The sequence below is a fragment of the Leopardus geoffroyi genome, chromosome D2 (assembly GCF_018350155.1).
Source record: "Leopardus geoffroyi isolate Oge1 chromosome D2, O.geoffroyi_Oge1_pat1.0, whole genome shotgun sequence".
Classification (NCBI taxonomy): domain Eukaryota; kingdom Metazoa; phylum Chordata; class Mammalia; order Carnivora; family Felidae; genus Leopardus; species Leopardus geoffroyi.
The window spans coordinates 15114725-15129092 of record NC_059334.1 but is presented as its reverse complement, the minus strand read 5'-3'; positions in this window follow the sequence as shown (position 1 = coordinate 15129092).

Below are 14368 nucleotides of genomic sequence, written 5' to 3'. Positions count from 1 at the left end.
CAGGGTGACAGTGGGAGATATGTTGGGGATAGTGTTAAATTTGGTAATAGTCCATCCCTTTTCCAAGTTTATAACAAACTCTTTGTGTGTATGTGTCTGTGTGTCTGTGTGTGTACATATAAAGAGATCACAATGCATATAAATTGGATGGTATTGTTAAGTCTTCGACCAGTGATACTTCAAGGAAACTGTCGATCAGAACAGAAATCAGCCACAAACAAGCAGCCACTCCCAGACCTCTATAGATTGGATGAACGTCAACCACTACATGTGTGTGCACACATGTACACATATGTGTGTGCGTGTGGGTGTGAATGTGCCAACTATACGTGTGTTGCTGGTGCTGTAATGTGAGAAAGCAATGAAAGTGCAGAGGCCAAGAGGAGAAGGGAAAGGGATGGACAAAAGTAAGGGACATAGTGTTGACCCACGGGTAGAGCTATACAGGCTCCAGGGTGCTGTGTACCACACTGATTACAGTGACTTACACATTTTTAAATTTTTTTTTTCAACGTTTATTTATTTTTGGGACAGAGAGAGACAGAGCATGAACGGGGGAGGGGCAGAGAGAGAGAGGGAGACACAGAATCGGAAACAGGCTCCAGGCTCCGAGCCATCAGCCCAGAGCCCGACGCGGGGCTCGAACTCACGGACCGCGAGATCGTGACCTGGCTGAAGTCGGACGCTCAACCGACTGCGCCACCCAGGCGCCCCGTGACTTACACATTTTTAAAATATCGTTTAGTTTTTAAAAGCTTTCAGCTTTTCAAGGTGCCTGACCCTATCTTATTTTATCTTCATAATTAAAAATAACAAACACTCTGACTTGATAGCTTCAGTAGAGAATGAGAAAGATGAGATTCCAAAGTGGTCTTCTAATTCTCTGGTTGGACACGTTTTTCCTCTATGCATGGCTTGAAGGAAAATGTGTTTCCCAGACTCTGGGCTGAGACTCTTGCCCTTGTACCACATGAATTCGGCCTCCCAGACAAGGAATCTAAGGCAAGCAACCCTGTCGCAGTAAATTTGTCTGGACAGTGGAGACTTGGCTTCTTCTGCCAGCCCCGGCGAGCTCCGCGTCCTTGGATCATTCCTCACAGGCTGTTTTCCCTGCCTCTCTAGGTGTTGGCTCTGTTCCTGACCTTGGCGCCAGCTCAGCCTTTGCAAATCTTCCCAAGGATACAGTCCTAGTGCCTGTTTGTGGCTTTATTGTTCCCGTGTCAATTCCAGCAGCTCAGTGAGTCTTGTCTCCCTACATGACCCGAGATGAGCATGCTGTTCTCACGTTTCGTGTGGCCATCATTATTTTTTGTGTGTTTTTGCCAGCTGAGGAAGCGAAGCTTTGTGTAACCCATTTTTTTCTCAGATCTCTGCTGTCTGTGGGAAAGCAGGGTTGCACTTACAGTTATAACCACCACCGATATTGCTTGCACTTCAAAGACCTTCCCCTTTTCCATCTGTTTCTATGAGGCCTCAGAGCGTTCTCACTTAGGCTTTCGCATGGGGTCTGCTAGTTTTTTCTCTCTTCTTCTGAACTCTGTTCACCCTCCTTCTGGCAATATACCTACCACCGGCTGGGCGCATCAGTGATGATAAACTTTGTGATGATGGCCATGTCTGGTCAATGTCAAGGGCACTGCCGTGCACGCCAAAGGCACTGTATCTCTCCTTCACTTCTACCAAGGATTCCTTTGCTCTTTCTAACCACTTCCGTTGCATCTTGATGCTGCTAAAGCTGTTTGCTCTACAGTTGCCAATTCTGAAGGCACTGGTCTCTGCCTTTAGAGTGCTTCTGGATGTGTCCCTCTGAGAGTGCTGGTAACGTGCCAGGGCACTTGAGGTACTAGAGCTTGGTGGCGTTCTATAGAGGCCCGATTGGGCCAAATACTTCTGGTATCACAGCAAAATCCTTTTTCTCCACTTTTATGCTAATCTCTGTTAAACAACTATCTGAACTTTAGACAATGGGAATATAGTAGATCACATGTGGCCAGGAAATCTACAAGATGGTTGTAGAGTCTTCAGAGACTCTATAGTATTAGAATCAATCTCTCTCCCCATGCCCTCTCTCCCTCTTTCACCCCCCCCCTTTTATTCTCTCCACCACCCCCTCTTGGTTCTTATTTATCTCTGACCATTTCAAAGCCCTGCATCTCTCTCTCTCTCCCCCACCCCCCTCTCTCATTCCCTTTTACTATAAAGACATTTCCTTTGAGGCAATGAGTTGATGAGAAATTGCCTCTGATTGACCCAGGTTTATACCATTCCAACTTCACCACCTCAGAGGAGAAAAACCATTTCTCTTTTTCAACAGCCACACACAAATCTCACCAAAGACAAAATCTGTCCCACATTGATTGAGTCAGGACTCATCCTCCAATCAATCACTGCACTGAGGGGATAAGATAGTGGGACTGAAAGCATCATTAAATCTTTATAAAAGATAAGGTGAGGCAATTCCACAAAGAAGGGAAAACACTGCTGTCAGAAGAAGGGAGTGAGGAATGCTGGGCAGAAAAAAAAGCAGAAAATGCTGGGTTGAAAACTAATTGTCTTACAATGTTCTGTTGAGGAAATCTTAAAAATTTGTGGCCACATATCTCTACCTAGAACTCAGAGATGAATCCACTGGAGGTAGGTCAGAGCAACAGCTTAGGGGCAGACAGACTCCTCACCTTCCCATCTCCTACCATGATCAGGGAGGGCTCTAGTACTGGGCATAGGTGTGTGCCAACCCTCTTTTCCTGGATGAGTTCTTTCATAGCAGACTCTTTGATCTTCCATGCCATAAACTCATGGCAGACCATGCCAACATCAGACCTACAAGCATACGCAGTGTGTTTAAATCCTAAAATGAGTAATCCCTGGGACTCTGGAAGATGGGTATTATCTTGCCTTTTCCATAATTATAGGGGGAATTACGGTATCTGCTTCTATCAACGCCTAGGGTTCTTGTAGTGATTAATTACTTGGAACTTCTGGAAAGTGTTTTAAGGTCTTTTCAAATGATAATGATGTAAGTAGAAAACATCTAATTAATACACATCATATGATTTTGGTTCAGTTAAAGAAATTTATGAGTGTTTTCCATTTTTTGTGTAATGCTATATTTTACAAAAATGCCATGGACAGAAACTTTCATTCTCTAAATCAAGACCGTTCGATTTATGGGATCATTTATATATAACTCTTACCAAAAGAAGCATCATGGAATAGAGGCCATTTAGAGATTGTTCTGCCATTCCACAAAGCCCTCAACTTATCTTGCCGGGTTGAAAACTTGTATCTAGATTGTTCCACATATTCTAAATCCTACATTATCAAAAATTTAAACAAAAAAAAAAATGATCTGAATTAACCTATGGAAATACAATGATAGCGTGCTTTTGTAGAGCTCAGTAAAGAAAGCATTAGAGGTTGAGGATCAGTTTCTAAGGCCTTACTTTGGTCTCCTTTGTTTATGAATACAGCTCAAGCATGGTAGCTGTTGACTCTAAAATTTCTATGTCTGGCTTCTACCTTTCTTTGACGTCCTGGTTGTACAAGGTGTTGTCTCCTCAACAGTTACATTTGTTATCATAATAGATCCGTCAAAGAGAATTCTTAATTCTTCCTACCTGAATGTGCCCCCCAAAATCAAGTCTTCTCTGTCTGTTGTGAAGATATCTCTCAGCTTGGACCCCACCCTTCTAGCTCCTTTTTGGGATGCTTAGGCTGGGACTCAACCCACCCCCTTCCTGCTTTGCTAGCCACTCCCTGCTAGGCCCTGTCAGTAAGGGTTGCTAATGGAAGAGTTCAACCCTGCAGGAGGAAAAGGGGACTCTCCCTGTTTGCTTTCTCTTCGTGTTCTGGCTTCCTGTTTCTGTCAGTGTGACCCTGACAATGCTCTTTCGCCTGGCTGCTGTTCATTCCTACGCTAGCAATGACTCCAGCCTGGAGGTTTTCCAGATCTCATCATACCTCTGTTGAGGAACCAAGGGTGCCATCCATCTGGCACCCCCTTCTCAAACGTCTGGGTCCTCACTCTTCAGGGTTCTTCCTATAAGCTGAGAGATGATAGCAAAATGCAGTTCCCTGTTCTCACTTTGTGTCAGCTCTATGGGACCCCCTTTCCAGGGTGCTAAGTATCATCATTCCCAACTCTTCCCTTTGTCCTCCCAAACTTGGGCAAGTGGAGCTATCTCCACATGAGCATGACCTCAGCGGTACTTTAGTGCTCATTTTGCCTTTTGAGTTCTTTAATACCTAGGGTTTTCACAATACCAAAATGTTTGCATCATCTCTGTTAAAATAACCAGTCTGATTTCTTCCTCCTAACTGGATCATCACTGAAATACTTCCTGTCTTGCTTAAAGGAATCACACCCACCTGTTGGCTGAGGCCAAATACCAGAAGTAATTGGTTTCTCTCTCCCTCATACTATAAAGCAAATCCATTAGCAAATCCTTCATGATGTATCTTCAAACATATCCTGAATCTGACCACTTCTCATCACCTCTATTTATAGCACCTTCATCTAAGATGCTATAATTTTTTGCCTGAATTACTGTTAGCCCCAGCTGATTTTGTGAATCTACCCTTACCCACTATGTATCAGACCCTGCACGTCTCACTTCAGCCGGACATTTCTTCACGAGAGTCAGGATTTTGTGCAATGCTATCTCTTCAGAGGAACCTCCCCCTGGCCAGCCTGTCTAAATAGGAAACCACCCCCCTATCTTCACCCACAGCACCACAGAAAGCAGAGACATTTCCTGACTTACCCATTGCTCACAGCATAGAAATAGCTCTTGTTGATGTGCCAAACACAGCCTAAAGAACTTTAAATGTATTAAGTGAGTTGTTTCTCGTAACAATTCAATTAAGTAGTTATGTTACTTTCCTACCTTACAATGAGAAAACTGAGGCACAGAAAGGTGAGTAACTTCTACAAGGTTACACATCTTGAAATTGGCAAAGCTGGGATTCCAATACAGAAACTTTGGCCCTAGAACCTACACTATTAATGTCTACATCATTCTGCCTCCTTTTGTATTAGGAACTCAGTAGATCTTTATTGAATTAATACATTAATAGCTAAACATATGTGTTTTAGAGTCAGTCCTGGATTGGATCTTGGCTCACTGGCTCACTATATAAGTGAGTTCCTGATTTTTAATCCCCTTTCTACCTTTTATAGAGAGGTGTGGTATCAGGTAAATCAGTTGACTTCTGTGAGCCACAATTACCTGTAAGATAGGGTAAGAGCAATACTCTCCTGGCGAATGAATAAACAAACAACAAACAAAAAGCAACAACAGACCTGTGAATACAAAGAACAGAGTGGTGGTTGCCAGAAGGGAGGGGGCGGAGGAGAGGGCAAAATGGGCGAAGGGGAGTCGGAGGTATAGACTCCCAGTCACAGGATGAATGAGCCCTGGGAATAAAAAGCACAGCGTAGGGAATACAGTCAATGGTATTGTAACAGCACTGTAAGGTGACAGATGGTAGCCGCACCTGTGGTGAGCACAACATAATGTATAGAGTTGTCAGATCACTTGAGACTAAGGAACACTGTGTGTCGGGTATACTTCAACTTTTTTTTTTTTTTTACAACGGGTAATACTCTCCTCAGAGGGCCATTGCGCGGATCCGAGTTACCGCAGGGAAAGGGCCCAGCACAGAGCTTGAGATGGAAGTGAAGTTTAGTTACTGTCACCTCTACATAAACTCCTCAGGAGAACTTTCAGGACTTTAAAATCCTTTGTAAAATGACATCATTGTCACCTGTATAGATTTATAATTCTGTTCTCCAGGGTGTTCATTTGACTACAAATAACGAAAACTGACTCTAAGTAGTTCCGGAGGCAAAAATAACTATTCTCGGCGAGGGTAGCGGTGTGCATCCCCGAATCAAGGGAAGAAGTGAAAAACTGAGCCTTGATGAGAAAAGCAACAGTAAGAGATGTTCCAAGTAGCTCAAGTCAGTTCGTGGACTTTTTCTTCTTTAGCACTGCTTGGAGCATGACTCAGCTCCGGAGACCACAATCTGTGTGCACCTCCCATAGGTCTCCAAATTTCTAGGAGATAGAACCTGATTGACTCTGTTCAGTGAGGGCCAGAGACCCAAAGTTAACCTAAGAAGACAATGCTGCTACAGGTCTGCCCATGGGTGTCAGGGGCAAATTCCAACAGGGAGAATTGCTATAAGCCAGGGAGTCATCCCAGGATTTTTCTCTTGAATTATACGTGTTGGCTGCCCACCCCCATACGTGTTTACTCACACATATTGAAAGACGTCTCTGCCTAACATAATCTAACTATCACACATACAATCACAAGTTTTCATATTAGTTCCCCAACCAGAGACAACTCAGAGTCACATTCAGCTATTGCCTCAAGATTCAATAATGTCATTGAGATCCTGTGTTCCCGGGGTCAGCATATCAGTTTGGTATAAACTCCTCTGCTAGTTCTGTTGCACTTCTGTGTCAGATCGCTATAACCCCAGAAACCGTGGGTACATTTAACCACTACCACATAATGGTAACGAATGGGAAGAAAGACGAAAATGGGAAAGAAAAAAATCATCATCTATCCCACGAAAAGGAGGTACCAATCATTCATTCCTCAGAGACTTCACTAGCAAGCAAAGGAACAGCGGTGGGAGCCACAGTACTCATTTCTTGAGTTGGCCAAGAGGTCATAGAAGGCGTTGATGATTTCCCTCCTCTCTCGTTCAGCCCAGGTTGCCATTACCCCTCACCCAGAGTCAAGGTTGACAAGAACGGTAACCAAGACAGGGTTCACAGTTGCTTTTCCCTGGGCTTACTACCAATGCAAAGCTAGGATACATGTGAAACAAGCAATCAAATAAAAAATTGAGGCTCTCCTTTACCTCATTAATTTTCTCATGGAGGAATACTTGAAATTTGGCAATCTAGACTTTGAATCTAGGAGAGTTGGCCGCATCACATGATAAACTTCCTTTATATTCATGGTTATATATCAGCAACCAGATGTGATTTTTAGTTTGACATTAAATGATGTATTATGTGATATAGGGACACAACACCAGGACTGTCTCCCCTTATCTGTTCCAGAGGACAAGCCTGGGTTTTTCCACTAATGTCCATGGCAGGGCTTTCTGTAAACAGTTCTAGCCGTAGTCTATCTTGACTTTTTTTTTTTTTTTTTTTTAACGTTTTATTTTTGAGACAGAGAGAGACAGAGCATGAATGGGGGAGGGGCAGAGAGAGAGGGAGACACAGAATCGGAAGCAGCCTCCAGGCTCTGAGCCATCAGCCCAGAGCCCGACGCAGGGCTCGAACTCACGGACTGTGAGATCGTGACCTGGGCTGAAGTCGGCCGCTTAACCGACTGAGCCACCCAGGCGCCCCTCTATCTTGACTTTAGTCAACACCTCACCCATCAGCTTTCTTTGCTCATTGAATTAACACACACCTTGATTTCTGAGAGACCTGAGGCTTTGATGATCCAGCCTGTGAGTGCAGAGTGGTTTTCCATTACCTGACATGGAAATACAAGGATTTCTTCCAGTTTTTTCAACTATCTTTCCCTGACGTAGCAGCATCACCAACACCGACTATAATGACTGGTGGCTGAAAGCCATCATCCAACCTCCCCGGGTACTATTATTTTTCTTTAATTTCCTTAGTCATATTAGTCACTGTTAATGATGAGATATAAGTCTAAGCTTTCGGCTCAGCAAAACCTTTATTGTGACCCATGGCATGAGTATTCCTTCTTTAGTACTAATATCTCCAGATATTAGTCAGATATTAGTACTTATATCTCCAGATATTAGATAAGTCAGGTCACATGGGAATTTAGAACAAAAACTTTGAGAGTGAGTCATCAGGCAAAATGGTGATAGACTCCATTTCCATCTCTGTCTTTTGTTCTTGAGATCTGTATTTTCTAGCAGTTAGTTAGTAAGATGGCAGCATGTATTTCTGGCTGACTAGAGCATAGAGCATATCTTGTAAAAGGTAACACAACATACTGTGGCATTGTTTCTCAATTTGCACTGGCCGTTGGACAACACAGGGATTAGGGGCGCTGAACCCCTGCACAGTCAAAAAATCCGTGTGTAACTTTTGGCTCCTCAAAACCCGAAGTACTAATAGCCCACTCTTGACCAGAGCCTTACTAATAACAAAGAGTCATTCACACATATTTTGTATGTTCTATGTATTCTATACTAGATTCTTACAACAAAGTAAGCCAGGGGAAAGACAATGTTATTAAGAAAATCATCATGGGGGGGTGGGGCGCATCCGGGTGGCTCAGTCATTTAAGCATCGGACTCGTGATTTCATCTCAGGTCATGATATCATGGTTGTGAAATCAAGCACCATTTCAGGCTCCACACTGGGCATTTAAGATTCTCTTCCTCTCTCTCTACCCCTCTCCCCTGCTTGCATGCTCTCTCTAAATAAATAAATAAATAAATAACCTTAATGACATATGAAAACTCCCTTAAAAAAAAAAAGAAAGGAAAAAAAAGGGACACCTGAGTGGCTCAGTCTGTTAGGTGTCCAACTTCAACTCAGGTCATGATCTCGTGGTTCGTGGGTTCAAGTCCCACGTTGGGCTCTATGCTGACAGCTCAGAGCCAGAGCCTGCTTCCGATTCTGTGTCTCCCTCTCTCTCTGCCCCCGCCCCACTTGCGCTCGCTCACTCTCTCTCTCTCTCTCAAAAATAAATAAACATTTTAAAAATTTTAGAAAAAAGGAAAAGAAAATCATAAGGAAGATAAAATGCACTTATAGTATTATATGTTATTTGTTGGGAAAAATCCATGTATAAGTGGACCCATGCCATTCAAACCTACGTTGTTAAGGGATCAACTGTATATCATGTCATGTGATCACCACCATGATCCAAATATAGAACATTTTCATCAGCTCTAAAAATTCCCTCATTCCCTTGTTTTCCTCTGTTTTTGAAGGCAAGATAGCAGATTCAACATTCGTCTTTGCCCCCTTAATGATAGAGGGTTTCCAGACTAATTATCTTCCTTTCCACCAGAAAACTGCCTGGTCCCTGAAGCTATGTCAGGAAGTCAGATTAAGGTTATTGCTGGCAAAGCAGACATTCAGAAATAGTGATAGCTATTGACCATTCGTTACTGGTAAATTCCTGTTTCTGAGGCCAGGCAGGCCCTCAGTGTCTATTACCATTGCCTTTTTCTCCATGAGACCATTGCTCAAGCTTGGGGCTGGCTGGGGAAGTGATACTGACCTCCATAAAATGGGTCACTTTGTTACCTATATATCAGTAGCAGTCTCTTTGGGGACGACCTACTGATGAACATTTAAAAGGAACCCAAGGAAGTGAATAGTGGAATAGGGAGAAGAGATACTATCAGGCAAATAGAGAAAGTGTTTGGGAAGTCCTTGATACTGGATTATATTCAAATATATCATCTAAGGGCAGAGTCAATGTTCCACATGAAACAGCTGACCTGGACACCAGAACCTAGAGCTTGGGCAAAATAAGAATGGAAACTGGAAGACCATAGAGCTATCAGCCACGGAGGGAAACTTTTCTTGGTGTGCACTAGTTTCTGGGTCTTGTCTTGTAAGCGGGTGGATAACTTGGCAAGGTCACATGATTATGCAGGAGTATATCCCAAATTTGAGTTAGGTCTTTTCTTTTGAATGTGGGACACATTCTCCTGATTCTTCAAAAGTGGAGGGCTTTTGAATTGTATTCTTGACGTTATGAATGTTATGTCCTGCAGGTGCTGTGTTCCGTTATATTCCCCCAGTGACCGTTGTTGTTATTTGAATAGGGAATTAATTTGGCTGGACTTGCAGCCGTAAGTTAAGCGGCGGCCCTCTCTCAAGTTCGGTTCTTTTGTCCCCTCACTGAGGGACTTGAGGTCTGCCCTCTGCATATATATCCTGAGGTCAAATAGAGACTTACACACATTGTATACATTTGACACTCCCACTCTGTGCCCCTTGCTTTCCGGGATTTTCTTCTCACTTCCGGTAGGTAAGATGTCTATCAGCCTAAAAGCCATAAAACGTGGGAGACTAACTCCTTGCGATTTCTTCCTTCTGGGTGTTGGCTTCCCTCCAGGCCCTGCCTGCTCTTGTTTCTTCCCCAGAGCATTGGGGAGTTGTTCTACGTTGCATCCGTTGTTGATAACGTTCATCACTGGGAATAGAAGGTGACTCAGCCACACCATCAGGGCAACTGACTCCTTTGGTTTAACGCCCACCGTGTCACTTATTACTTGTGTGAACTTAGGCACGTTTTAAAATTTATCAGTATCTTAGTTTCTTTGTACAATGGAAAAATAGTGTTATCCATGTTCATGCCTAGAGTTGCAGAAAGGATAGATGCATATAATACATCTAAAGTGCTCGGAAATATTACTATTATTGTTTTATATCTGAGAGTGTTATTTTTGTGCCATTTTTGAGAATTCTACCAACACATTTAGTCATTTCCTCAGTGAGTAATTATTATGATTCATTTGAAATTTAAAGGCAATTTGTCATCTAGGATAGCACTAGATGAAATTCACCGATAAATTTTCATAAATATATTAAATCCCCAAGCCACAAATCACCATTCTCATTTCAGGTGATGTTTCCCTAGTTACTCAAATACCATATGACATTGTATCTTATTTCCAATGTCCCAGATATTGTGATTTATAACCACTTCATAAACAGCTGGAATTGAATTTATAGTTCTTCATAAGACACTCTCAAATATTTATTACAATACCTTTTATTAAGTTAAAAAATAATGTTAGAATTGGCCTTTTTACTCTTCATGGTCCTCTACTGGAGAAATATTTACTGACTGCCTACTATTTCTAAGAGCAAAAATTAAAAGATGTGATTGTGTAAAAAACCTTTTAATATTTTGGCTGGTGTTCAAAACATTTATTTTATAAGTTTATCTTATTTAGGTCAGAAAAACTAATGCCTGTAATAAAATGTAAATGTGATTGTATAACAGTTCATTAGCATTCCCTACAGCATTTGGCAAGATCTTTGAGGCCAGAAAAATAACTCATGTATTCCCCAAGGTGTGAATAAAAGAATAATCTTTTGTTGCCATTAGCACTTGGAGCCAAGAAATAAAATAAAATAAATAAAATGAAATAAAATAAAATAAAATAAAATAAAATAAATAAAATAAAATAAAATAAAAAAATAAATGAAGAAGAAGAAGAAATAAAGAAAGAAAACCTGACAACAAAGGCTTAAACAATTGGGGTTTATTTTTCTCATGCAGTGACAATCTAGATGTAGGCAGATAGGACAGGTGCAGCCCCCACAAGTTTTGTCCACATAGACCCTGTCTTCTTCAATGAACTGGTCCTTCCATTCTGAACATGTGGCTGCTGTTTGCAAGATGGCTGCCACAGCTCCTGACGTTGTGCTGCCATTCCAAGAAAAGAAAGCAGGGAGAGTGAAAGGGCAGCGGTTGTGCCCACTGACTTGGTCCCATCTTCTCAGAAAAACAAATGCTCCGAGGACAGCCCCCAGCCCCAGCAACTCAGCTTAGATTTCATTGGCAAGAACCGGGTCTGGCAAGGTGAATATTTTCGCTGTGTACAATGCCACCCTGAAGATAATTAAGATTCTGCAAGTGACCATGAAGAGAAGAATGGATACTGAGGTCAAAACTTTCCAACCACGGGTAGGCGTAATTGCGGGAGCACATGAAGGCTTTCCAAGGAAGCCACAGAGATCATATTCCAGTTTTTCAACCTCCATGTACACAGTCTGTTCTAAGAGTGAGCTGCCGAAACAAGCATCTGGGGTCAAGGCATCAGACCAGTCCCAGTTGTCTCTAACCACCCCTAACTTTTAAAACTGATCTTTTCCTGGGGAGCCACCTGGGTGGCTCAGTTGGTGGGGCATCTGACTTTGTCTCAGGTCATGATCTCACGGTTCGCGGGTTCGAGCCCAGCATCTGGCTCTGTGCCTGCTCAGAGCCTGGAGCCTGCTTCGGACGCTGTGTCTCCCTCTCCCTCTGCCCTTCTCCTGCTTGCACTCTGTCTCTCGCTCTCTCTCAAAAATAAATAAAGATTAAAAATTTTTTTAATTAAAAAAATAAAACTGACCTCTTTCAATTGCAAGGGAATAAATACATTGATCACTTTGCTACTTTTGGCATTCAAACTCAAAAGAAGAACATTTTTTAAACAGTGACACTGTTTAACAAATTCCTTCTATTCCCATTTACTGATATGTGTGCTTCGTAGTGTTTGCGTATAAAACATGAAAGATAGGAATGAAACTGATGGTGAACACCGTTTCATGCTAGCAGTATATAATATTCACCCACGCAAACATGAACTAATCCAAAAAAAGCCCTACCCAACTCATTAAAAAGACCTTTCTAATAAAAGTTTATATTTTCCACACCAGTTATCAAAGTACATAAATAATTGTTTTATTTTCATTGATATCATCCTATTGATATTTATAAGTATAATTGAATCTAGAAGAAAAATGTTTTTAATGTTTATTTATTTATTTTGAGAGACAGAGCATGCACACATGATAGGGGGAGGGGCATAGAGAGAGGGAGAGAAAGACTCCCAAGCAGCCTCTACACTGTCAACACAGACCACGAACTCATAAACTGTGAGATCCGACCCAAGCTGAAATCGAGAGTTGGCGCCCCCAGGAAGAAAATATTTTTAACAGTGAACCCTGGGGTCACCACCTTTTAAAAAAAAACATGTATATACATATTTATGTATGTTGGAGGATATCAAATTGCTCTGGTATTTAGAATTCAATGGATAAATGATATCTATATTCCATTGAGTATAATGAAAATAATTGTTTTATTTTATCAATTTTAATTTCTATAAATCCAAAATAACACTATACAAATATATCATAATAAAGTTGTTATTTATATATTTTCAAAACATATTTAAAACTCTAAGCTAGCATACTTTGCAACAACTCAAATTTAAGATGAAAAAAATTTTTAATGTTTATGTATTAATTTTTGAGAGAGAGAGAGAGAGAGAAAGCACAAGCAGGGGAGAGGCAGAGAGAGAGCTTGCCTGAAGCAGGCTCCAGGCACCCAGCTGTCAGCACAGAGCCCAACATGGGGCTCAAACCCACAAACCATGAGATCATGACTTGAGCTAAAGTCAAATGCTCAACCAACTGAGCCACCCAGGTGCCCTAAGATGAAAAAATTTCTATGTCAACTTAAAAAACTATTGTTTTTTGAAATTCTTTTAGGAGGTATGGGGGCAAAAATATTTGAGGATTATAAGGACAATTGGTAGTGTCATGGGTGCTTTTCCTGTCTCAGATCTACTGTCACAAAGCTGTCACTGTGTGACTATGTTTTTGAGTATATCTGGTAAGTGAAGTTATGTGACTCTTTTTTATTTGAGTGGGCTCCATGCCCCACATGGAGCTTGAACTCACAACTCTGAGATCGAGACCGGAGCTGAGATCAAGAGTCAGATGCTTAACTAACTGAGCCACCCGGGCACCCCGTATTATGGGGCTCTTAAAAGAAGCTCCTGAAATTGAAGGCTAAAGCCACCAGGTGGAATGTAACTAGTTAAATCACTGAATAACAAGTGTTCTTGTTCTTGACTTGAGTGGCTCTGACTCCTGATCTCAGATCTTGATCGTGAGATCAAGTCCTGAGTTGGGCTCTGTGTTGACATTGTGGAGCCTGCTTGGGATTCTCTCTCTCCCTGTTTCTCTGCCCCTCCCCCACATGTGCACACGCTTTCTTTCTCTCTCAAAAATAAATAACTAACCAACCCCCCCCCCCCCCACAGAAATATTCTTGAGTAACTGCTATGTTCTATGTGGGCACCTTACAGACCTCAATATAAATAAGAGATGGTGCCTGAGTACAAAGAGTACACAGGTTGGCATGAAACAAATAAGACATTATACACAAGATGTCTGCTGTTTTTACATGGCGTGCATAAGGAGTTGTGGGAACATAGGAGACGATTTGAGAGGAGTGGGCATCAGGGAAAATTTCACTGTAACAGAATATTTAGATACCTGCCTGTCCCACAGGTTTACACTTATGCATGTTTTTCTCTTATTTTGTGCATAGATAGATATCGTCACAGTGAATATTTTCCATTTCTCCATGTTCTTTCATGGAATTTATCTGTGTAGTTATATCATTTTTGCAAGTTATGATTAGGGGCAAGTACAATTTTACACTCTGTTTTTTCCCCTGTGAGCGTTAACACACACATTTTTACAAGTGGACATTGGAAGTTCGATGGAAAATGCATTTAAAGTAACCCAAGAGTCTAACCAGATGTGTTTGTTCCCTAGTAACAATTTATGCCAGACGGAGTCTAATGTGTAGCTGTGACTGAACT